The 24,903-nt window shown below is 34.5% G+C and overlaps 1 protein-coding gene across 2 annotated transcripts in view; it reads right to left on the reverse strand.

Moving 5' to 3' along the window:
* LOC113229256 (angiotensin-converting enzyme-like protein Ace3) overlaps positions 1-21,712 on the reverse strand; it is a 267,907-nt gene extending 246,195 nt beyond the window's left edge. For both annotated transcript variants that reach the window (XM_026462790.1, XM_026462789.1), the window contains exon 1: positions 21,485-21,712. The gene's annotated coding sequence lies outside the window, so the exon portion shown is untranslated. The remainder of the gene's footprint in view (positions 1-21,484) is intronic.
* Between the last annotated feature and the right edge of the window lie 3,191 nt (positions 21,713-24,903).

The following is a 24,903-nucleotide window of genomic DNA, read 5'->3' on the forward strand; positions in this document are numbered from 1 at the left end:
CCTATCTTATTTATGATACCAAGTCACAGAAAAAACAAATCATGCGCCTGGTGGTAAGCGACACGTCTGTCCATAGCAGTTGCCACTCAGAGCCTTTAATCGCAAAGATCTGAGAAGCACTGCCACGGCGCCCTTCACCTGAGACACGTTGACAGGTCCCATGTGAATGTAATTTCACCAGCGCCCTTAGCCGTCAAAACCAGAACGCAATAATGCTCCTATTATCGTGTGGCGGTAGAACTAATTAGAATGGCAGTACTTCCCTGAACGAAGAATTTCACAAGGAACTCTACTGGAACATAACTAGTGTTCGGTCTTTGTATATTATTAATTATTATAAAAATTGTGACATTCAATAAAGTAACAAATAACAGAAAATTATTTTTTTATTTAATAATAATATATAATAATAACTGCCTCCGTGGCCGAACGGTTACCATGCCGGACTGCCACGCAGAGGTCCCAGGTTCGATTCCCGGGCCGAGAGAAATAGTTGTATGGCCTACAATTATTTCTCTCGTGAGTTTGGGTGTAATTTGTGGTTGTCTATGTGTGTGTCCATGGCACCCGCGACACAGGGTTTCCCTAGTGCGGGGCTATGTTGAGTGTGTGCGTTATTTATTTATTTCGGTTTTCATCATATCAGAAAAATGCACTAAACAATAGTCTCAGTTTAGAGTACTAAAAAAACCGACCTCAAAAGTCATTCATCTCCTAGTTTGTAGTGTAGATTTAAATGGCCACTTCTGAAGTATCCTCTTTCCAACAAAAAAGAATCATCAAAATCGGTTCAAAAAATTAGTTATCGCGTGCCATACATATAAAAAAAGAAAAAAACATACAGTCAAAATGAGAACCTAATCCTTTTTTGAAGTCGGTTTAAAAATTCATCATGAAATCACATTACTAAAAGCTTTCACTCTGATTGGCCCTCTAAATACTTCGATAAAACGTGCTTAAAGTAAATGGATCTGTAGGTGTTAAGAGATTTAATCATCTTCGGCATTCCAGATTCCACGCAACGGAGAATATGGTGAGTAAGGGGAGGAAAATATTTACTCTTACCCTCAAGTACCTAACTCTACTCGCTCTCTAATTAGTTTACATTGCTGTGCATCTCCTGAGCTAAGCATTTATTTACTTCTTTTTTATTTTTTATACGTACAAGCCAAGTAAAAATGTTATACCATACCGGTGACTGTATAGTGGGAAATCGAATATATGGTAAATGTAAACCGAAGTGTAGCCTCAATAATAATTTAGTATAATAAATAATAATTAACATTTTCAAATTGAACTAAAATCAATAATTACGGTTTCCAAACTCATTCTCATATTTATCATAAAGTAATTCGCCGAGCTATTTTCAAATTCTTCAAATTACAAATTAATTCTCAGAATCCTCATATTATAAAGTTTTTATTTTTTCACATTTCACGTTACTATAAAGTGATTCTCAGAATACTCGTATTATAAAGGAATTTTGAATTTGTCACATTATAAAGTAGGTACCTAATTATCAAGATCCTCTTTTTTTTTTCAGATTTCTCTTATTATCAAGAAACTTTCAGACTCGTCACATTGTAAAGTAATTCTAAAATTATTCATATTACAATAAATTTCTCCGATACCCCATAGTAATAATAGCAAATTTTGGAAAACTCACAAAACCGTTAAAAACGTACGTGATATCAACCACATATCATTTAGCTGGTGGCTATATGAGAATAATAATTTTCAGATTACTTATATTATAAAGTAACATTCAAAACCACGATATTATAAAGAAAGCCGTCATTGTTGAACCTATCGATATAAACCAAGGACACTCCGACCCAATTTATAAGTAATCAAGTTCTTTTATTACTCAGTTGAATATTAGAAATTCATTACCGATTTCACTTTTTTACTCAACGTTTTTACACTTACCTGATACATTTTTTTTAACTAGATGTATGTGCAATGAAAATTACACCCAGATGACAGCTTACGACAGAAGGCGTAAATCCTGCATTCATTTTTGTATATTTTTTTTTTCAAGAACGGCGCATGTTTGTCCACAGTCACGCAATCCAGGCTCTATAATTGGATATACACGAGCTGTGTGGAGTCAGTTTATTAATAAAAGCATAGCCCTTACTTCAGCAGTACCGGAATAGCGCATTTCATGTACCTGTGTACGTGTATACGGCACCCTCGTACATATGTCCCATTTATTATTTAGAACTCCCCGACTTGAATTTATGATTTTCATTTACTAAGAGCGGTTACACATGGCTACTTTTAGCGGCGATGCATACGCGATGCAGTCGCTAATCGCCTACCTTTATACACGCGCGCGATTTTAAGCAGCGATGCAAACGCGAGACTGCATCGAATCAAACGCGCGATTGCATCGCTACACTTGGGATTCATAGGCGATTGCATCGATGCAATCTGCAAATTTTGGTGGTTGATGTTGCTCGCTTCCGTAGGTTTACCCTCGAGACCCTGCAAGTGACCCCTGGGCGGTACTAAAGAGTAACAACTAGCGGTGATAGGCTTCGGCCGTGATTGGTAACCATCCTCCCGACGCAGTCGAGTCGCCAAATGGTTCATTCGTGTTCCGGCTCGTGTTCGGGAGTTGCCACTAGGAGGTCGGGTCTGAACAGTTGCATAGCGTCTAACGATGAGTAGTAGCTTATACTGCCATACTGAGCACTCGGTTCTGGAGGCTAGCGGGATCCGAAGCACGGTGCTTCATCCGGTTCTCCAGAGGCTAGTGCCTAGTGTGAGCAGCCCCGGGTGCGCGTACAGTACCCTCCCTATTTTCCAGATAGGCACCGGAGTTGTGAGCACGCTCACTTCCCGTCGCGCATTGCACAACTAACGGTAGCCACTTAAGCCGTCGACTCTAAAGTCCACTATCAAATCTTCTTTCTCATTGGTGGCGGAGCTGTAAGGTACCCTCACTTCCCGACGCCGAAAAATGGCGTCGCTCCAGTTCCGAACAACCTAAACAGCTGGAGGGACCGGAGGATATCTAGCTCTATCTCTACTAACTAGCTCTGCGGGCTAGTGCCGGAGATGCCGTTTGACGTACGACCATGTTTGGACATGGCTTCCGACTTATAGGGCAACTCACGGGCCCCGTGCGTCTCCTCTACTTACGTCCTCGTCTAGACCGCTACTAAGACGCGCTAGCTGCGTACGAGACAGACGCCCCGGCCACACGCCACCGGGGCAGACGAACATGTCCGTCTCTGCAGCTTACCACAAACCCTAGCAAGTCCATACCCAAGTCCGGGTCCACCTTAGACACCCGTGAAGGCATATCACTATCGGAGGGCTCGGCCCGGACGCCTGCTGTACGCTGATCTTGCCGGGGAGCGCGTAGTCTCTCCGGAATACCCTATCTCTCGGGTCGGTAGATAGGGACTTCACCCTGGGACAGTTGTTTCAACTGTACGAAGCACAAGTCCGGTCTCGTATGGAGTACTGCTGTCACCTATTGAATGGTTCTGCTAAGTATCTACTCTGGATTCACTAGAAAGGCGTGCCAAAAGGCTTTTAGGTGAACAGAACCACAGCAGACTAGACAACTTAAAAGACATCCTTCACTACCTATTTGACGTGTGTAATTTACGCGCACTTAGAAAAAAGCGTTGACTCATTTAATTACCAACCAGATTGTTAGTGTTCTACGTATTGCGAGAGTTGGACCTAGTAGCCAATATAAAAATAAAAATAACTTTTGTTTGTTACAAACAACTTTTAAAAACGTTTGAACACACATACACACGTCACTCCCATGTCTGTAATGTCACGACCGTGATTTTAACTCTCCTTTTCAGCTACTTCTGAAGGTCTTTTAGCTTGACGAAACTAACGAAACCGCTATTTTTACGTAATATTTACCATCCTTACTTAAAAAAAATAAAAAGGAATAATTTTTTTTTTTTTCATTTTTTTGACACCAATTTTGAGAATGATCCGGCTAGGGAGTGGAATTCCCAGCCTGCAGACTCGTTCCCCGAACGCTGTAACTTGGACCTTTTTAAGGCGAGAGTGAATAGGTATTATTTAGGTGTGCATGCTACATCCTCGACCTCATCGTCACTTTTCATCAGGTGAGATGGAGGTCAAATGCGCACTTATTTTTTATAAAAAAAAATGCATTCACGCGTTTGTATGGACGCAGACGTGCGTTTGCATCGATGCAATCGTCTATAAATCGCAAGTGTAGCGATACAAACGCGTGTTCGTGAATCACGCGCTTTCTGCTATAAGTCGTCATGTGTAACCCCTCTTAGTTACGAATGAACTAAATTTAGGGGTTCGAGGGAACAAATGAGGCGCGAACACTTTCTTATTTATGTTTTTGTGCCAAAGATACACGCAAAGCTTTTGTTACGAATGACGTATTGACGTAATTGCCTTCCATCCGCTAGTTCCTAATGGGATCGAAGTGTTATTTATATACTGAAGAAAGTGGTTATTGATATAAAAATACAATTTATTGATTCTCAAAACTACACTTAATAATAATAATAATAAAATAGTAATTTTGCCAGACTACCACACAAATTACCTAATCTCAAACTAAGAAATAACAATTGAAAAGGAGAACAAGGACTAATTTAAAAAACCTTATTTCCCTATTGGTCCTACCTAGTCTCAGATCTCGACATCTAGCATCCACAGTGTTAACTGTCGGGCCACCGAGGTCTTAAAAATATGAGGTCCGATTTTGTTACAGACTTAAATTGATAGTCAGACAACCAATTATCCGTTTACATTTAAATAAAGTTCGGAATGTCAATGCAACTGTTATGAACAGGCGTTACGCTAGGTATAAAAAAATTCATATTCAAATTTATAATATCGTAAGAGATATTTATAATTAAATATTAACATAAGTAATATTTCGAATTTATTTCAGATATTTCATAATTTTTCTCGATTTATGTATACAATATTTGTTGGAATACGTAAATGTTCTAAATATAATATATTTATTTATAAAATAAATATCTATTTAAAATTTAATTGACTTACCTATGGAATAACGATATTTTTCAATTTGAACCATTCGGTCTCAAACTAGGAAATTCCCTAAGTATGAATAAAATAGCATTAGTATTAACAGCGGAGTACATAAGAATTCTTGGATCAAAACCAATTTAGCAAAATATCATTCTTTAACTGGCCCTACCAGGAATCAAACCCTCTTCATTTTGCGCGCATGGTACTAATCGCGGTGTCACGAAGGGTTAATTGCTACAGGCTATTAAAATTATAAAGTACGTTTCCTACGTTTTGATGGAAGAATCAAGATAAATCGTTCCACTTATTTATAAAATTAGGTTATTCATATTAAACTACTATACAAACGTCCTTAGGTTTTCACTATTGTTACACATAGAAAATAAAACTATTTTCTAAATCACGTAAATTTGTTTTTTACAAACAAATCTATGTATTGGGATTTTACAGGTCCCATGGCCAGAGGTGTTCTTTTATACGTAGCTTTCATACAGTGTTCAATTATACATAATGTCTGTCAAGATATTCAAATTATTTCTCTACAATCTAGCATTCGAAAAAAGTAATTAAATAACATCTGTTGGTTTTAACTACTCCATGTCACACCTTGTATCTATACGTAGACATTTATCTACTCATTTGGAACACCCTATAGGTAATAACAGTCCAAGATGACAACTCGTAAATAAAACATTTTAACAATGTAACAAAGGTTTACAGTGATTATTTGATTGCAAAATCGCTACATGTTAAATGCAAGCATCTCACTGACACTATACAATCACCTCTCTCACAACCGGCAATAAAACAGAAAATTAATAACTGATTATTTAGTTACATACTTATTACTACAACGTGTCGGCATGTTACTTGTACCTTTATCATTATAATGAATAGTTACGCGATAGCCCTAAATGATAACCTCTTTATTAACTACTGTATTTCAACTTGTATACGCTAAAAATAGCGTATTAAATTAAATACATTATTATTTCTTGGCCAATACATACAGCACCAGATAAAGATTCTAAATTGAAAAAAATATACGGAATGTTTTAGTTCTTGCCTGTCCGTAAGTAGGTAACTTCATGTAGGGTAGGTGTCGCAAACAGAAAAAAAAATTGATAGAAGAAATGTAGGTAAAATCCAATAAACATTTTCTTCAAGTTCGAATGGAACCACTAATGAGATATGCACTTTCCAACAAAAAAGAATCATGGAAAGGTGTTTCCAAATTTATTTTTGTGTATGACATACACACACAAAAATACAGTCAGATTTAGAACCTCCTCCTATTTTGAAGGCAGTTAAAAATAAGATAAGTCTCACTTTACTTTACTTTTTTTACTTCATTGACTTGTTCAATTGTCTGAAAAAGAAAAATATTTTAAATAGTATTTTTTCTAGTTGCGTCCAAATCATCATATTTAGCGTCTTTGACTCTAACGATGGGCTTGTATAACACGAACGAAACAAAAAAAGGAAAAATGTAGTATGAAAATAATAGAAATAAGTTTAAAAATAAATAATAATTAGACATAAAGTACCAATTAAATCAACATCGACTGGACAATCTTAGTCAAACTTTATTGAAAAAATCGAAACAAAAAACATTTTATCTATATGTCGAGTTCTTAGTTTTTCGCTATTCTTACATATAGCCGTAACCATGGAACCTGTAAAGGCCTAAAACGACAGTTTGTTTGAAAATAACCAAACCTCAGTACAGAGTACTAAATAAACCGACCTCAAAAGTCATTCATCCCCTAGTTTACCACCCTTAAAGGTCGAATATTTTCTTCAAATTTAAATGGGACCATTTCTGAGGTACTCTCGTTCCATCAAAATATACACATATATATAATCATCAAAACCGGTTCACAAATGGCCGAGTTATCGCGGAACATACATACAAAAAAAAACATACAGTCGAATTGAGATTGCATTTCCTGTTTTACCAATATTTTGTGACAAAGCAGATACAGTTGTAAATTGAAAAATTAACAGTTTAACATTCATTCTGTCAAACTTTAATAAATAAAAAACTTTTTCAACTTGAGTTTGCGAAAACTACAAGAATGCAAAATCAACCTCGAACCCCTTGACCTTGTATTAGTACGAAATTGAAAGTAAAGAAAGAAAAAAAGGACAATCAACATTTTTTTTTATTTTCAAATTACATCTAAAACAAAAATGTAAAATAACCGACCGGACGTTTGTAGAAATAATGCATTATTTTGAGGATTTTACAAGTGTTCCCCTAAATGTGCCTGTGCGTGATATGACACGCGATTCTCCACAACGTCTTAACTACAACAAAATTTAGCACTTACAGTTACGTAATAAACAAAGAAAATTTACTTAAACGTCAAGTAATGTACATAGAGTGAATGGGGGGTATTAATCTGGAAAAAAAAATATTAGGGAAAAAAATTGATTACTATAGTAACTGGTAAACACATCAAAAATATAGAAAAAATAAGTAAAAAAAAATAATAATTTTATTGTCTCCACAAACAGTGCACGTAAATATAAATACTTTACGTAATATCAAAGTACAAATCTTTTATTGATCGATTGTCGAGGCTGTTCCCTGAACTAGGAAAACCTGTATCTCAGGTAACCAGATCTCCACCCCGGGGAATTCTGAATTTCTATGATTGAGCATTTAGAAGTGAAAACAAAATCTGAAATTTTTAGTATACAAAATAACGTTTTGAGGAGGCAAAACACAATACAATAACTCTATGCGTTATACATCTATATTACATTGCTTCCTTGAATATACAATATATGTTCCGATCTGTTAAAAAAACTATTTCGGTTTAGAGAACATATTGTTGAGAAGCAGCGAAACTTGCTAAATAAGTATTGTACGGAAAATACTTTGCATTGTTGCGTTTGCTACAAACCTTGTTTAAATATCCGCCACTAGCCACTGCAATCTAATTCAGTATTCTAAAGCAAATATTTTCACTTTACTAAAACCAGACCGAAAAATTGTCTCATAACTTTTAAGCGTCAACTTTAAATAACTTAAGTACTTACACGTACTTAAAAGTCGGGCTCCGAGCTCTCTGGCAACAGCGACACGACATTAACGAGGACAATGTAGCTGCGACAGAATATCAGTATTACTATAGTATAATAAAAGAAGCATAACTCCATATAAACGTAGCGAGTGGCTTGTATGTGTGCACGCGGGCCGCATGCGACAATCATTATAAAATAGAAGCATTCGCCCGATGTTTAAAATATTTAAAACATTTGTTGTGTCAAATTAATAACTTTTTATTTATAAATGTACCTATTGTTATGTATAATCATACTCTTCTCATTCGTGATAATAATCCGCGATGCTGGTATAAAAATACAAATTTTGAATGATTTTTTTTTTAATTTGACCAACTTCTGCCGTCCTCGTTTTTTTTCCTATACAATGAAATAATGCTTATAAGAAACTGAGTCTATTTACATTAAAAAAAACATTAGTAATTATATTCATTATGTTTAAAAAAATATTTTATGATATTAGAACAACTTCTGCTGTCCCGATTTTGTCTCACACAATGATAATCATACATAATCCTTTCATAAAACTGAGTCGATAAGCAGTAAAAAAAATTGGTCAATTGTGTTCATTTTTGTTTTGTGTTCACACCAAAATTGTTTTCACAAAAAATGTCTCAAAGGTTCCTAAGACAGTTTCCTTGTATCTTCTATGGTTTCAGATTTCCCCCATATTGTCCTATTTAAGCACTGTGTATGAGTACTGCATTTGGCAAATGTTATTTCAATTTCGTACGTGAATACTGTGATAAGCACCTTATTTTTTTTACAATCTATACAGGTACATCTAACATAATATAGTGACAACCCTATACTGCCAGGGATGTGTGGGTAATGACGTGCCATACACTATAATACTACATACTACGAAAAGGTACAAGACGGCTATCTTGGATATTTCCAGGTGATATTGTTCAGTAAATATAGAACACGGTAAAGACTTCCATTTGTTAGTCTAATGATCGCATAAAAGCAAAACGCCTTAGCGAACCCGTTACAGACGAGAGCGTATTTATTACTTGCCTGTCACTGGCGCTGATATACTCGGAACTTTACTGTAAAAGCATGTGTGAATTTCTGTGTAGGTACTTAATATTTCATCTAAAACTTTTAAAACGTGAAGTATCCATTACTACCAATTTCATTCCATACCATTTATCCTGAATATACAAGGGGAATAGGTAAGCGTTTTCATTTCAGCAATACGAAGAAATACGCACAAATATTTATCTTACAATAAAAAATCCATTAACTTTCAATCAATAAGTAATATTCTGTCTCATGTTTTGCTTCGATAAAATACAGGACAGATTATTCCATTTAAACTGAAATACACATAAATAATAGTAGCAGTATGCAGCTCCTTGTGAAAGAGTTCGTCCAGGGAAGTACTGTCACCTTACTATTTTTGCCGGTAAGCAGTAATGTGAACATTATTGCGTTCGGATTTGGAAGGATAAGGGTGCTAGTGAAATTACAGGTACATGAGACTTGTCAACTTCTGTCTCAGCGTGACGGACGCAGTGGCAGTGCCTCTCAGGTCTTTGCGATTTAAACCTCCAAGTGGCACTGCAACGGTGTGTGAAAGTGGGACTGAAAATTAACATTGACAAAACAAAATTGCTAACAACTTCAAACAACCCAAAACCCAATACCTATAACCCAATCATAAAGCCAAACATTTTTTATGATATCAATATACCAAATATTTATTTTTTGTAACCATACCATTGGAAATAACTAACTTTAGTTACTTAGGTAGTTTGATAACCAATCACTCCGGATGTGCTTTAATGGTTTCAAGAGTCGCAGTAGGCTTTTATTTATATTGTATATTTGGAGTATTGCATTGTATGGTAGTGAGACATAGATAATGATTAATAACACAGAGAGACAGAGAGCGGTTGGAAGTGTTTGAGATGTGGTGCAAGAGAAGAATCGTTAAGAACAGTGCAGGAAAGGGAAGCTTATTAAGTACAATGGAAAACAGAAGGGAAAAGATGTTTGGGAATCAGATACGTCGCGGAAGTTTTATAAAACTCTATATAAGGGAAGATCGAATGAATGAAATGCAAAGAAAGATCGAAGCTAAGTTATTTAGAGCATATAAGGGAAAAAAAATATTGTGCCGTATCAGGAAATAAAAGTTAGGGCGCTGAACAGAGATGGTTGGTCATTGCCCCACCGATAAGAGTCTAGCTCCTAAAATAAAGAATTCTATTTAAAAATATATTAAATTCAAAGAACAAAAGACGAACGAAGAACGTTTCTGCAAATAATTAAATTAACTACGCGGAATGTCGGCTCTATGCCGAAGCTCTGCAGTCTTTCTATTTTTCTTTTTTCGAAGTTTTGCATATTTACGATTTGACTTTTTCTATAGACTTAACATGGTAAACTTTGATCTCAAGTAGTTCAGGTCACATCTCGAAATTAAAAATTTTGCCTTTGTCATGACTTGTCGAATTGTATTTAATACTAACTATGCCCGATCTTCAGACAACTACACCAATTACCTCAAACCTAGGGAAATCCCTGTACTAGGAGCAACAGAGCAACGGAATTCACTCTGGGGCACTATCCAGAACACTCAGACCTGAACTAATTTAGAAAAGTTCATTTTCCAAATTCGGGATCTCCTAATCCAGCGCTCACAATGCAAACCACCAGGTCACCGAGGTTGTCATTTGTAATGCTAATTTCAAATTTCATCCATATCGGTTGAGGAATGGCCCTGTAATTCCGGTCGTAAATTGTGTAATGTGACTTTGGATGCCAAGAGATAAACATTACATGAAATTAAAATATAAGAAAATTTTGAGTATTTAATAATTTATCAAAGATAAATAAGGCCGAGCAAGAGGCCATATTAGTATACGAGTATTATGTATACGTTATGTTACCTCTGTAGAGTATCAGAAAAAAATTAAAGTCAATTTTGACCCACAAAAAGTTTCATCTTGCAAAAAAGCAAGTAATTTCGATACCCCTTGACCTCCATGTTACCTCGAACTACATAAGGGCTTAACAATTTGTTGCTTACCAGTATACGAGTATACAGTATATGTATGTATAATATACGTTCTTAAAGTTGAGTAGGGAAACTTTGAAGGGAACGTTTAAGTATTTGGTAGTAAAATTGTAATGCGGTGCCATTATCGTTCAAATTACATCATTTTTAAGGTTATATTTATAAAATAATTATAACTAACTTTTATAAAAACAATGTGGAAAAATGTGTAATTGTGAATTTCACTCTTTGGCTTCGATGTAGGTAATTTAAAGTATTATATTCTACTGCACAGTAATTTAGATTTCCAGAAACGATAAAGCAATAGTTGTTTATTACCTACAATTAATTGTGACTTTGAATAGAAACAACTTTTTTAAGTAAACACGAGATTTGGAACATTGGCGCACTATCCGATTCGGATCAGTTCCTAATCCGAGAAATGACGGTCCGAAATGTCACAGAGATCATTTTATTTCTAGGCAGAGAACAAATAAGTAATGAGAACAAACACTCTGCGCCCCTCCCTAACTTTAGATAACGCACCGCGCTCCACACATTGACAGTCACATTGACTGAACGAGAACAAGGCTGTCGGCGAGCCGTTTTCGCTAGAAAATGGCTTTGATATTTGAATATAGCTTTCATTTTTTCATTACTATATTTGTACGTTAATACTTTTACGTCACTATTTATAATGGTCGTGAATTGTGCAGTGTACAGCTATGTATAATCATCAAAACGGGATAAAAAGAGGGTTTCTTTCGTTTTTTGAAAGATGAAACGAAATAAGTAACAAAACTTATATTTGAGACTCATTCAGTTATTGTTTTCTTTAGTACAGAGCCCTATACAATACAGATGTATTATATCAATATAATAAGACGCCATAACTTCGTGAGCTAGAGAAGTGTTCTCGAATTTGTAATATTAGGTAGTGAGTATACCTAATTATTAACTAGGTAATGATAAACTTGGACACGCAATTTCAAATACTTTGGTTACCTTACTTAAAGGTACCTGACCAAAATATAACATTTTAAGTGCTTTTAATATATTTTTAAAATAAATATTCAATATTATTCCAGTTAGTGAATTAATGAAAAATATAATATTATATATCGATATATCAATACGTAATGAACATGTGTCATTATTAGGATTCTATAATAGAATTATAGATAACAGATTTCCGCTCTGACCACGTAACGTAAGAAATAGTACGAGCAAGTGATAGGTAACCCTGCCACTTCACACACACATTTGCGCGTGTGCAGATAGCGCCTTGCTGTATGTAGTAGTAGTAGGTACATAATTTTCGACTGTTGTGTGGAGTGTCCGGGGTGTGCTCTAGGTGTACAAGCGACATTCGTATTTTCTCGGATTCGAATACGAATCAGATACAATGCACCAACGCGCTTACACCCAAACAATAACTAAATAAAAAATCAATGGAATGGAATCAAACGAAAATAAAACTTTAAAACAATTTTTACTTTCGATTAATTAAGGCAAAATTCGTCCACCCACACTCAATATAATAAGTCCATTTAAATATTAGCAAGATTTTAAAACGGAACGGGTCAACAAACAGGTCAAAAGTAAATAAATGACGTACAATAGGACTGAATAACAAAGATGGCGTGTGGTTCACACACGATCTGAATTAGAATTTATACATTCTAAAAAAATTCTTCGATTTACTGTGACTGGTAATTGTAGGTGAAGGAAATTAGCTTTTACTTTTAGCTGACAGAACCTAAATATACACGATTTTTCTTTTAGCACAGTCGATTTATGCCCTTTTGTGCTCGTCAGCCTCAATTCCAAACAAAATTAAATAAGAGGCGTTACAAAAATAATCTTACTCGCTGACATTGATGGAGTAAGTACGTTCCAGTTCGTCTCTCAATTTTTTCTATTAGATCTTTAACATCGTATAGAATTTTGTATGGAAAATAAATTTCCTCTGAACGTGTTATATGCGTTTCGAGTCACGTCTTCATTTGTAAACATCCCATTTGTCGTATTTCGTGGCCTTTTCTGATTACAAGTCGTTCATTCATGCAACCGATCTTCAACAGTAAAGCTACTAAGTTCTTAGACATGGCTTTTCAACATTTGTGATAAAAATAGTTCTAACGAGCGAAAGGCGAAATATGACAATAAAATCAGATATTTACTTCAAAAACTAACTAAATTAAATCTACTTAACAAATTTTCCCATGCAAAGAGAAACAACTTTGAATAATCAAAAATACATTATATTACGATTTGTTCATGTCTGTTTGTAGAAATGAAAGAGACAATAACTACAGTTATATATATAAAACCGGTTGGGCCGGACAACTAATCAGATAGCAATGGGCATTGTTCACAATTTTTTACCTATACCTATTTTTTTTTTTTTTTTGAAAATATAGTCTATTTTAAGCATTGACTTACAATTATATGGACGTCGGGTCCGCGCTAAAAAGTGTCCGCACTTGTAAGGCGCTAAAATCGTATACAGAGCGCGACACTCCGCTTTAGTCTTCATTTGTTCTACGGACAGCGCGATACTGCGATAACATAACAATTTAAATTTCGAATAGGTTGACTTGGGACATTTTTTTCGTGGTTTTTGTATTAGACCCGTCGTCCATTTATTTGTAAGTCAATGATTTTAAGACACTAATTTGACTATTTTATCATTTTATAGTTTATTTGCCTTGTTATGATTTTTTGAAAATTTTGCAAGCAATATTAACCTTTGCGGCAGGGAATATTTAAAAAAGTAAATTGACATCTCTCAAAATGTCAAAAACGAAATTCTAACCTATAGATGATGTATAAAGTTACTTTTTGTTCTCTGGTATTTCTTTAAAGTATTGGGGTTTTATCGTCCTACTATTTTCGCACGCGTTTTCGTTTCTTCTTGTTTAATTTAGTGCAGTTATATGACCGACGGAATCATGAACTTTATAAAAGCTGAATCTCGTAAATTGCCAAAAGTCGAAATTGTAATGATTATGGAATACATTTACTTAAAATAAGCTTAATGTAGCAGAAATAAGAAGAGTAAAAATCGTTCAAATGTTGAAACATTTATATAGATTTAAAACTAAATAGCTGTTACGTGGGCCGGAAAAATGGAGCAAAGTAGTCACCACTTGGCACCCACGTGATGGAAAACGTAATAGAGAGTGTCAACATCAAAGATGGGAGGATGAGCTGAAGCTAACAGCAGGACTATGTTGAAGAAGAGTAGCTAGCACTGGAAAGGTCTGGATGAGACCTATGCCAAGAGGCACGCTGAATTTTTTTTTTTTTTTTTTTTTTTTTAACAATTACGCACACACTCATCATAGCCCCGCACTAGGGAAACCCTGTGTCGCGGGTGCCATGGACACATACATAGACAAACACAAATTACACCCAAACTCACGATAGAAATAAATGTAGGCCATACAAATATTTCTCCCGGCCCGGGAATCGAACCTAGGACCTCTGCGTGGCAGTCCGGCATGGTAACCGTTCGGCCACGGAAGCAGTTAATACATTATACAATAATTAATACATACTTATAATGTAAAAATTTAAAATGCAACGTAAAATTGTAATGTAAAAATATTTGTAACTCAGCTTAAAAAGGCTATGAAGTAAGATGAAAGGTATAGTGAAATGAAAACTTTATACAGCTTCTGCGTAATTAGAAGAGAAATATCTATGTGTGCGCCTATGATAAAATGAATATTATAAATGTGACCAAATGCGTTATTGATTTCATAAAATTGATTAAACATTACTAATCATTCATTATTAAAAAATCCCATTGGTCAGACTGGTCTGACTGGAAACACTGGTTAAATGTATCTCGTGAGTGAGTAGTATCTTATGTTAGTTCTGACAATTTCAAGTGCTATTTGCTATAAGTGAGAAATAAAAGTATTATTAATTAATAAGTATTTTATTTACTCCATGATCTAAATAACAATTACTTGAATCACACGTTTTTACCTTTGGACTGTTAAATGTTGGTACCTTCTTTAAAAATTCGACATTGTAAAGCTATCATTTAATAAAAAAAGGACTGTCATGTAAGAGAAAAATTATGTGATATTGATAGATTTCACATACTGTTACAATTTACATAAGATTTTTGAATTATGAAACTGACACTGGCAATGGTCTCCATAATTTTTATATTATTCTTATAAAACTGTTGCTGGCTAAACACAGCAGTTAAGAAAATGGCAACCAAGATCTCTTTGGCAAAAAGATGTGCATTGATTTTAATTTCATAATTATGACATTAATCTACATCAAGAATAATGTGCTGATATTATAATTATTATTTATTAAGAATTCAGTAATTTCAGTCACTCTTTATTAAAGAAAAATCGCATGCAAATATGGCACATATTTGTAGTTGAGTGTTGTTTATGCAGTGAAAATTTCAACATTTGAATAACTTACTTTAAATACAAGTGGCAGGCTTTTAATTTCTTTTGAATGAGAAGTGCAAATTAGATTTTTTTTTATTACCTAAATTTTCTATACTGATCAAAATCCTTATTGTATAAGTTTAGTCTGAAAATTCAAGTTGATCACTTGTCAATTTATTTTATTTTAAACAAAGTTACAATAAGACACTAATATTATTTAGACAATCATAGATATATCTTAGCTTTTCTGAATATCTGTATCTATCTAAGAATGTTTTCTACTTTTTAATGTATGTGTCTATAATGTACATGTATCTTAAATGTAGATTGGATACTTCTTAATGCAACCAACAAGATTTTTGTTATAAGAATGCTTCATAGCACAAGAATAATGATATAACAAAATAAATAAACTTTACAAGTAATATGCAAGTCGGAGACGTATTGGGGACCTACACAAACTCTCCATATTTTCTTTTTTTTTGCTGCTATGCTGGTTAGTACCAAAAAAAAAAAAAATTCCAACCTAGTGGTTGTGGTGATAGCGGTTTTTGTAATTCACTGTCTTTTGATTCACTTGAATGCTGAAAACATGTTATTATTAGCTTTATATAGTATACATATTCACAGAAAAATTCTCTACGTAACAATCTTTTTGGCCATTGTTTTCAATTATAATTCCATTTTTAATTTCACTGTACGCTTCAAAGTAATAAAAAACTGAATGTGAATCAATCACATAAAGAACCGGTAACAGAAAGAACCGGTTATAATTTTTAACACACACAAACACAGAGATTTTTTTATTTTTTCTATTTGTTTTATTTTCCAATTAGCTATCAATTTTATTTCACTCTTTAATTTTCATTATTTTTGTTAAATTTTATTAGTGTTACTTTTCTGATAAACTTGTCAAAAGGGTGTGAGCCTGGTGATTTGTAACACAGGTCCCCAACCTAGTACAGACTCCAGGTCTCACTAAGGTGCTTCATATTTAACATGAAACGTTACAAATCTGCATTTTGTAAACCTTTTTGAGAGAAATAAAACATTTTGTATTGTATTGTATTGTAACATCCTCAACAACTATGTCATCGGTAATATTTTAAAACGTTATTGTGTCCACTATTCTCTGAATAAAATAAGATGTCAACTGAAATAATTCTGAAAGTTTTGTACGTGGACGCGTGAAATAAATTCACAAGACTCTGATTCGACTTATGAAATAAATAAAAGTATGGCACAACATGTCATTAAGGCTTTATTCCCTTGGACCGTCGAAGTGATATTTACAAATTAAGATGTAACGCAAAAGGCAAATCCATTTCAATTATTTATTTACACTAAAATTTTGCTAAAGATGAATACAATCGATTCAACCGCTAACATTCAGTATCAATCACACAATCAAAATATTACGTGCTCGGATGGCTGTCAAAGTAGACATCATAGAACGCCTTTTTATACTCATTGACTACGTACTGTAAATTAATTCCTCGTATTTTCGAGGTCGTTTCACTGTTCCTTTACGGATATCGTTCCGTCGCGCTTCAATTGTTGTCCTTATCAAAACGTTTGAATATATATTTTTCTTTGCAAAAAATGATTATATTGTTTGTAGTATACTTTGAAAAAATAAAGGTGGGACAATTATGTTAACTTCGTTGTGATTTAATATTACTTTTGAATAGCTATAAAAACTAACAATATGAATAAACTTAGCGGAAGACAACACCAAAATAAAGCACACGCAACACTACAATACATCACACCGCATTAACTGCCACACCTTTTCGTTTTTGTAAAGTTACGATTTGTGTAATTATTAAACTCGTGTGCTATGAGTGAGTCTTACAATTTATTCTAATACCACATCGTAAGGGTCTACTACCTCTCGCCGACAAATTTTTGATATTGTATATTATTCTCAACATCATAAACGGTAAAGTTAGTTAGTGGACACTATAATCCTGTTACTATCGTCCTGTTTCCATTAGCGAGAACTTACAATAGACAAAATAGTTTTCTTTCTAAAGCTGGCAAGAGTTTGGATAGTATGCTGAGCATTCATGATCTAGATGTTGATAAACTCAATTGTAATGTTAATGCGTTAAAGCGTAAACTCGCACACACTTTACTTAATTTTATTGAGTAATTCATGATTTTGACTCAGGTTTTGAGTTTCCCTTATGTTAAGCGCTTGTTGTTAACACGTGCTGCTTATTCAGTGCTTATGTTTGATTGTTGGTTGGAATTGACTGTATATTTTTATTAAGTATTTTGTAGCTGGTGGTTTTCCGTGAATAAATAGATAAATAAATTATTTATAGCTACAAGGGCTAGCACTAATAGATACCTCCAAAGAACACTAACGCGCCAACTTAATTTTTGGACATGTTCGTTTTTATTTTGTTCATTGTCACAAAATTGTTATCCGTTTTTTTTTTCGAATTTTGTTTTACGTTTATTTTCACAAAATTCGGGGAGCAAAATATAAGTAAATAAATATCATTGTTTACAAAAAGAACAGAAAATGACCAAAAAAATAAAGTTGGCGTAGAGTTCGTTGGAGGTATCGAAATAATATTTATTAACATAAAAATTAACATTTTTATCATGTTAATTTTTATCAAACCGATAATAATAATATGTGCCAGACAACCACACCATTTGCCTGGTCTCAAACTGGGGAATTCCCTGTACTATGAGTACCAGAGCCGCGGAAATCTGGGCACTTCCCAGAACACTCAGACCAAACCCATTTAGAAAAGTTCATTTCCCAATTTGGTCCTGACGGGAATCGAACCCGGGACCTCCGCATCCAGCGCCCACAATGTAAACTGTTAGGCCACCGCGGTCGTCAAACTATTTACTTTTCATTACCTTAAGCACTTCGAGAAATACTGCAAAAAGGAATACTCACAACAATGAATTATTAAATAGGTGCCACTACGTAGTTGTGGCTTTTATAATTTTCCACGGTAACTATAACGTTACTATATTTTTACCGTCACGTTTTAGCAAGTAAGTAAAACGTATGGGATTGTAGGACGACACTTTCATTTTTAATAAGTCGTGGACGTGCACGGCAAGTGGGTATAGTCGACGGAAAATTTAAAGCGTCTTCCTACAAAGCCATACATTTTACTTACTTGTTAAATCGTGACGGCTAACAAATAACGTGATATGTTACCATGGAAAATAATTAAAGCAGCCAATGTCAGCGACTCTGTTACATCACTATCGCATTGACAATTCCGTTTGTAATTGTGACTGGTTACGGAATATAGTATTCGTCTGTTCATTGGATTCAAGAAAAACTCTGATAACACTAACCTAACACGGTTTTAAACGTCCGATACTCAAGCATGTTTTATAACTAATGTAGTAAGTAGAATAATGTAGAAGTGTGTGTGTAATAATGACGTTAAGATGATTTTTAACCGACTTCAAAAAAGGAGGAGATTATCAATTCCACTGTATTTTTTTTAATTATTACTAACAGCTGAACTTGAACTGTGAACGGATTTTGATGATTCTTTTTTGTTGGAAAGAGGGTACCTAAAAGTTTTTAAAGTCAATTAAATTTGAAGAAAATATTCCACCAATAAGGATGGCAAACTAAGGGATGAATCCGGTTTCGCGCTTTTTCCGGTAAACGATTTCAATAAAACGGGCAAATAGATTAATTCCACAAACTTTTGTGGTCGGTTTTTTTATAAAAAAGTTGTACTATTTGTTTTACTATTTATAAATATGGATTGCTTTTAATAATAATACTTTAATGCGCATGGTGAAAGAAACTTTAGGACAGAAACATTTTGCAAAAAATATTTTGTGATGGAATGTGTTCAGGACCCCGATTCAGAACTCTTCGATATTTTAACCGAATCGTTCGATTGGATAACGTTCTCGGATCGAAAGGCGCCCAAGGAGCACACTTTATAGGCCTTAAAATTGTTATATCTATAGACAGTCTTAATATGGTATAGATTTATAGATTTAGATAATAGTTCTCTATAAATGGTTTTAGAAAAAAGAAATTGTTCTTATACACTTATTTCACTCATGTCAAAATTTTTAAAACATTCTTAATACCAAACAACTTAATTAAGTGTAATCTCTCTTAAGATTTGCTCCTATAGTCCTTATTTAAGTTCATCTGTAGAACACCTGATTATTTTTAGTACAATTGTTCTATACACATCCAGTAAAGTTTATTAATACTCTAAAAACTAGTGTTCTTAAGTTTATTCTAGATATATTTAATTTATAGATATTCTGTAGTGTTTGTACTTATGACAAACACATTATAGCGCGTCTTCAGTAGATTTTATTTAAAATAATACTACGATTAGAGTTTTTACTCTATAGGACGTTGTAAGAGTTCTACAAAATGGATAAAGTAAATAATATTAAAAGATCTGGTGGAGGTGGTGAACCTTGGATATTAAGTCACATCATTCGATACAATCAGCGTTGCCAATGCCAATTGTTCAAAATTCCGAAAAATCACGGTTAAAATCCCCAAATTTGGGGAGAGCAAAGTTCATATTCCCCACAAATTCCCCACATCTCAAGTTTTCATTATTTATTAGAAATACATCGCTTAATAATTTCCCCGGTTTTACACATCCAAATTCTTCATCCGAAACGAGGACTTACGGAAATGACGTTTAGTAATACCAGCATTAATATTTTTTATAAATCAAAGATTTTTTATTAAGCTGGGCATATAATACTAATATTTAGCAGCAATAGAGGTCCTTGTGAGAGAGTTCTTCCAGGAAAGTACTGCCACCTTACCTAATTCTGCCACCAAGCAGTAATGTTAGCATTACTGCGTTCCTGTTTAGAAGGGTGCTGGTGAAATTACAGGCACATGTGTCTTGTCAGATCTGAGACATATGTCTCAGGGTGACGGGCGCAGTGGCAGTGCCCCTCAGATCTTTGCGATTTAAAGCTCGGTACTGCAACTATTATGGACAGGCGTGTAGCTTACCATCAGGCGCACGACTTGTTCGTTCCGTCACTTGATATTATAAAAAAACTATTTAAAATGCAAGGTGGCTGGAATAACGTGGCCGGTTGTATATTTTACGAGTTGGAGAGAAACTGTTGTAGTAAATGACATTAGGCAAATTTTTAGGTCAACGTTTGTTCAGTTTACCACTGTACATTTTGAGCTGTGACTCGTGTCAAATCGTATCATACATAGCTACATATATTGCACGAGCTCTAATAGCTCTAATAGGTAGCCTAATGGTTTGATCTACTGCCTCTCAAACAGATAGTCGTGGGTTCGAATCCAGCTTGAGTTTCTCGGAATTTAATTTGAATTTAATATGAACATTAGCTTTCCGGCGAAGGGCAACATCGTGAGGAAAACTGCACACATCTGCAAAGCAATTTAATGATGTGATTGAAGTTCTCATTCCGCATCGGGTTCGCGTGGTAACTACAACCCAGACTCACTCAATTATACACAAAAAAAAAGACTGAATGAATGAATGAATGAAATGAAAAAAAAGAAATGTAAAAATTAAATCATCCGACGTTGGGTTTATATTCATGTGTACCGACATTCTACTCAGTTTCCTTTTCAACGTGCAAAGGTAGTGAAAATTACCAAAACGTATTAAAAACGAAAATGCTTCTAATTTAACTTAATAAGTAATAGACAATTTATAAAATAACTGATGAAAATTCCCTAATGTGAGCCGGTATTTGAAATGTAATTTTGCCCTTTGATTATATCCGGTTCGAAATCACTGATAAGTGTAATCAGGTTGTGTAAATACCTTATAAAGTACACATAATCCAATCATAGATATCGTATAGCTTAACGCATCAAAAGTATTCGGAAATGAACTCGTGTTGAACAAGGTCATTAATGACGTATAAATAGGAGTAAAATCAAGAGAAATAACAGTACAAGGAGATTCGTACTCACGGATGGAAAAAAAATGACATTCAACTTGAAAATCCTCTATTGTGAATAACTACAAACTTCACAACTGCTAGCACAAACACAAATGTTATATTAACAACACATATTAGTAACACTGAAACTAGTCATTGTTACACGAAAGCACAACACTAATCGAGAAAAGTTTTTAAAATATGACAATCGAAAACGCGGGAAAGTATATCGATTTCGACACGCGACACATCTGCACCACGCGGCAATCGCTCGCTGACTGACGAATTCATGAACTGTGGACTTGAATCAAGAATCGAGATGATAGGCCACAGGAGCGCAACAGAACGCGCGTGACGGGCAATTTTTTTTTTATTTCATCGATGTCTCAAAGATATATACAATAGATATATATACAAATAGTGTTCGGATTTTGTGACAGTGATTGTCAATTGTTAACAAATAGGGATGGGATGGACTCGTTGCGAAGGGTTTCAAAGGTAATAAATATAAAAGTGACTCTCATTCCATTTTCCGCAAGAGTAAGATGTGAAAATTTTTTGGTATGTATTTTTATGGAATCTTGCTTTTTCGCATTTTACAAAATCCTTTCTACAGTCGGTAGCAAACACTCGGCAATTGTAAAAAGATTTAAAGAAAGACGGTACGGTAAAACGATTTCGACTGATTATTTACTATCTTTCCTTACATCTCACTTTGTTGCATAATCCGTTGAATAATTAATTATAATCAGACGTTGCAATATATGTATATATATAATAAGCAATGCATATTAATTGTTAATAAAAATGGAAGAAATAGTTGGATTGGCGGAATAGCAAAGTTGCCTAGCTGACTTACTTACTTCCAATTTTAGGCTTAACATGTTTTTCACTAACAGTAGTTTACGACTGTTCTTCAAACAGGTTTTGTTTTATTTACTTTCTTGCGTTTATTTTTAGATGGTAATATATTTAGTTTTATTTACGACATGAATTTAAATGCGCCTACGTGCTCGCTTTTCTTCTACATATATACAGTATTCTCTATTAACCCATAAGTACAGTACTTAGGTAAATGTTTTTCTTTTCTTTTGTTTGTTTTTAACTGTTCCCAAAACGGTAAAGTAAGTAGTGTATATTATGTAGATGCATGTTTCCATATTATCTTCTTGCGCTTTGGGCAAGGGAAAAATAAAAATAACTTTTGTTCCTTACTTTAACGTTGGCACTAAATATTGTAGTGCAGTTATTTAAAAAAAAATTAAATTACATCTACTATAGTAATAGTAAATGTAAAGAAATAATTGCAAAGGCACGAGAGAAAAAGGAGAAATATGTATATACGTTATAAATATTTGATATAGATCTGTGAAAAAATAGTTTCATATCCAATAGCAAAAACCTAAGAAGAACTCACAATTAAGCGTTTCTGATATCACGTGGAGAAAATACTGTATCAAAAAACGTTAATATGTTTTTTTAACAACGGCACTAGATTACCTAGTGCCAACGTCAAAGTAAGAAACAAAAATTATTCTACTTTACCGTTTTAGGAAGAATTTATAACATACAAACGAAACAGAAATACGTTTACTTAAGTACTGCATTTGTTATTAGAGAAAACTGTATATTTTGCAGCAGTAGAGTTCCTTGTGAAAAAACTCGTGCAGGGAAGTACTGCCACCTTACCTATTTCTGCCGCCAAGCAGTAATGTCAGACTACTGTGTTCCGGTTTTGAAAGGTAAGGGTGCTGCTGAAATTACAGACACGTGCGATTGTTAACTTATGTCTCAGGGTGACAGGCGCAATGGCAGTGCCCCTCAGGTCTTTGCGATTTTAAGCTCTGAGTGGTGCTGCAACAGTTATGAACAGGCATGTAGTTACCATTAGGCGCACGATATAAAAAATCATTTTTCATCCCGTCACTTCATAAAAAAAAAGAAAAAAAATATGTTATGGAAAAGCGAGCAAGTACGCACATTTACATTCACGTCGTAAATAAAATATAAATAAATTACCACCCAAAAATAGAAAAGCAAGCAAAAAAGCAAATACAAGAAAAACAAGACCTGCTTGAAGAAAACAACCATAACCTACGGTTTATGTAAAAAGGAATAAGCATAAAAATGGAAGTAAGCAACGTAAAATCGCTACTCTGCGAACTCGACTATTTCTTTTTACTTAATCGATTTCAAAGGAGGAGGTTCGATTCCCGGGCCGGAAGAAATATTTGTATGGCCAACATTTATTTCTCTCGTGAGTTTGAGTGTAATTTGTGGTTGTCTATGTGTGTGTCCATGGCACCCGCGACACAGGGTTTCCCTAGTCCGGGGCTATGTGAGTGTGTGCGTTATTATTATTATTATATCATTTGGGAAAAGTAACTTCTAAATACAAAAAAATATTTAAAAGAATAAGCAACACATTGAGATGACAAAGAAAGCAAATAATAAATTATTTATAATTACAGCTGTGGTATAACGCTTTGACCTACCGCTTCTCAAGCAGAGGTCGTGGATTCAAATCCGGGCTTTCTTCGAGTTTCTCGGAAACCCGCACGTCGAAGACCCGTGCCCAGCAGTGGAACATGTGAATGGGTCAATGAAACTATACTAGTATATACAATAAATATTTACTAGTGCATAATAATCGATAGGTTAGGCAATTCTTCGATCCAACTGATTAAACAACCAAGTACCCGGAAGCCCTTTGTGTAGCAATATAATTAAAACGAAATCATCGTGCTAGTAACCCCTTTCTCTACAGTAATGATGCTTATTGTTATCAAGTACGGACAACAGTACGTTTCCCTTCACAATTCATATCAATTCATCTAAGTGCCGATATGAAATGGATTGTCTTTTTTGAATAATTTGCTAATAATTTCATAATGGTAACTGACGATGTACTCCTTGGTTGGCCTTGCTTACTTGCATACGGTTTATTCATTGTCGTATGTTCAAATCTGAGAAATTTTCCTTTTGTTACTGTACATTCAATATTTTGTTAAATATTGAATGTACAGTAACTAATTATCTTTACGACGTTGTATATTATTTTCGTAATAACATTCTATTATTATTATTATAACTAATACGAGTACATGGTATCGACGATAACTTCTAAGACAGTCACTTAAGCAAAATTTTAACTGCCTCCGTGACCGCACGGTTACCATGCTGGTCCGCCACGCAAAGGTCCCGAGTTCTATTCCTGGGCCGGAAGAAATATTTGTATGGCCTACATTTATGTTTATCTTGAGTTTGGGTATAATTTGTGGTTGTCTATGTATGTGTCCATGGCACCTGCGATTTCCCAGGGTTTCCCTAGTGCGGGGTTATGAGCGTGTGTGCGTGTGCGTGTGAGTGTGCGTGTACGCGCGCGCGCGTATCTCTCTCTCTCTGTGCGTGCGCGTGTGTGTGTGTGTGTGTGTGTGTGTGTGTGTGTGT

The sequence above is a fragment of the Hyposmocoma kahamanoa genome, unplaced genomic scaffold (genome assembly GCF_003589595.1).
Source record: "Hyposmocoma kahamanoa isolate Upper Pololo Valley unplaced genomic scaffold, ASM358959v1 296, whole genome shotgun sequence".
NCBI classification, from domain to species: Eukaryota; Metazoa; Arthropoda; class Insecta; order Lepidoptera; family Cosmopterigidae; genus Hyposmocoma; species Hyposmocoma kahamanoa.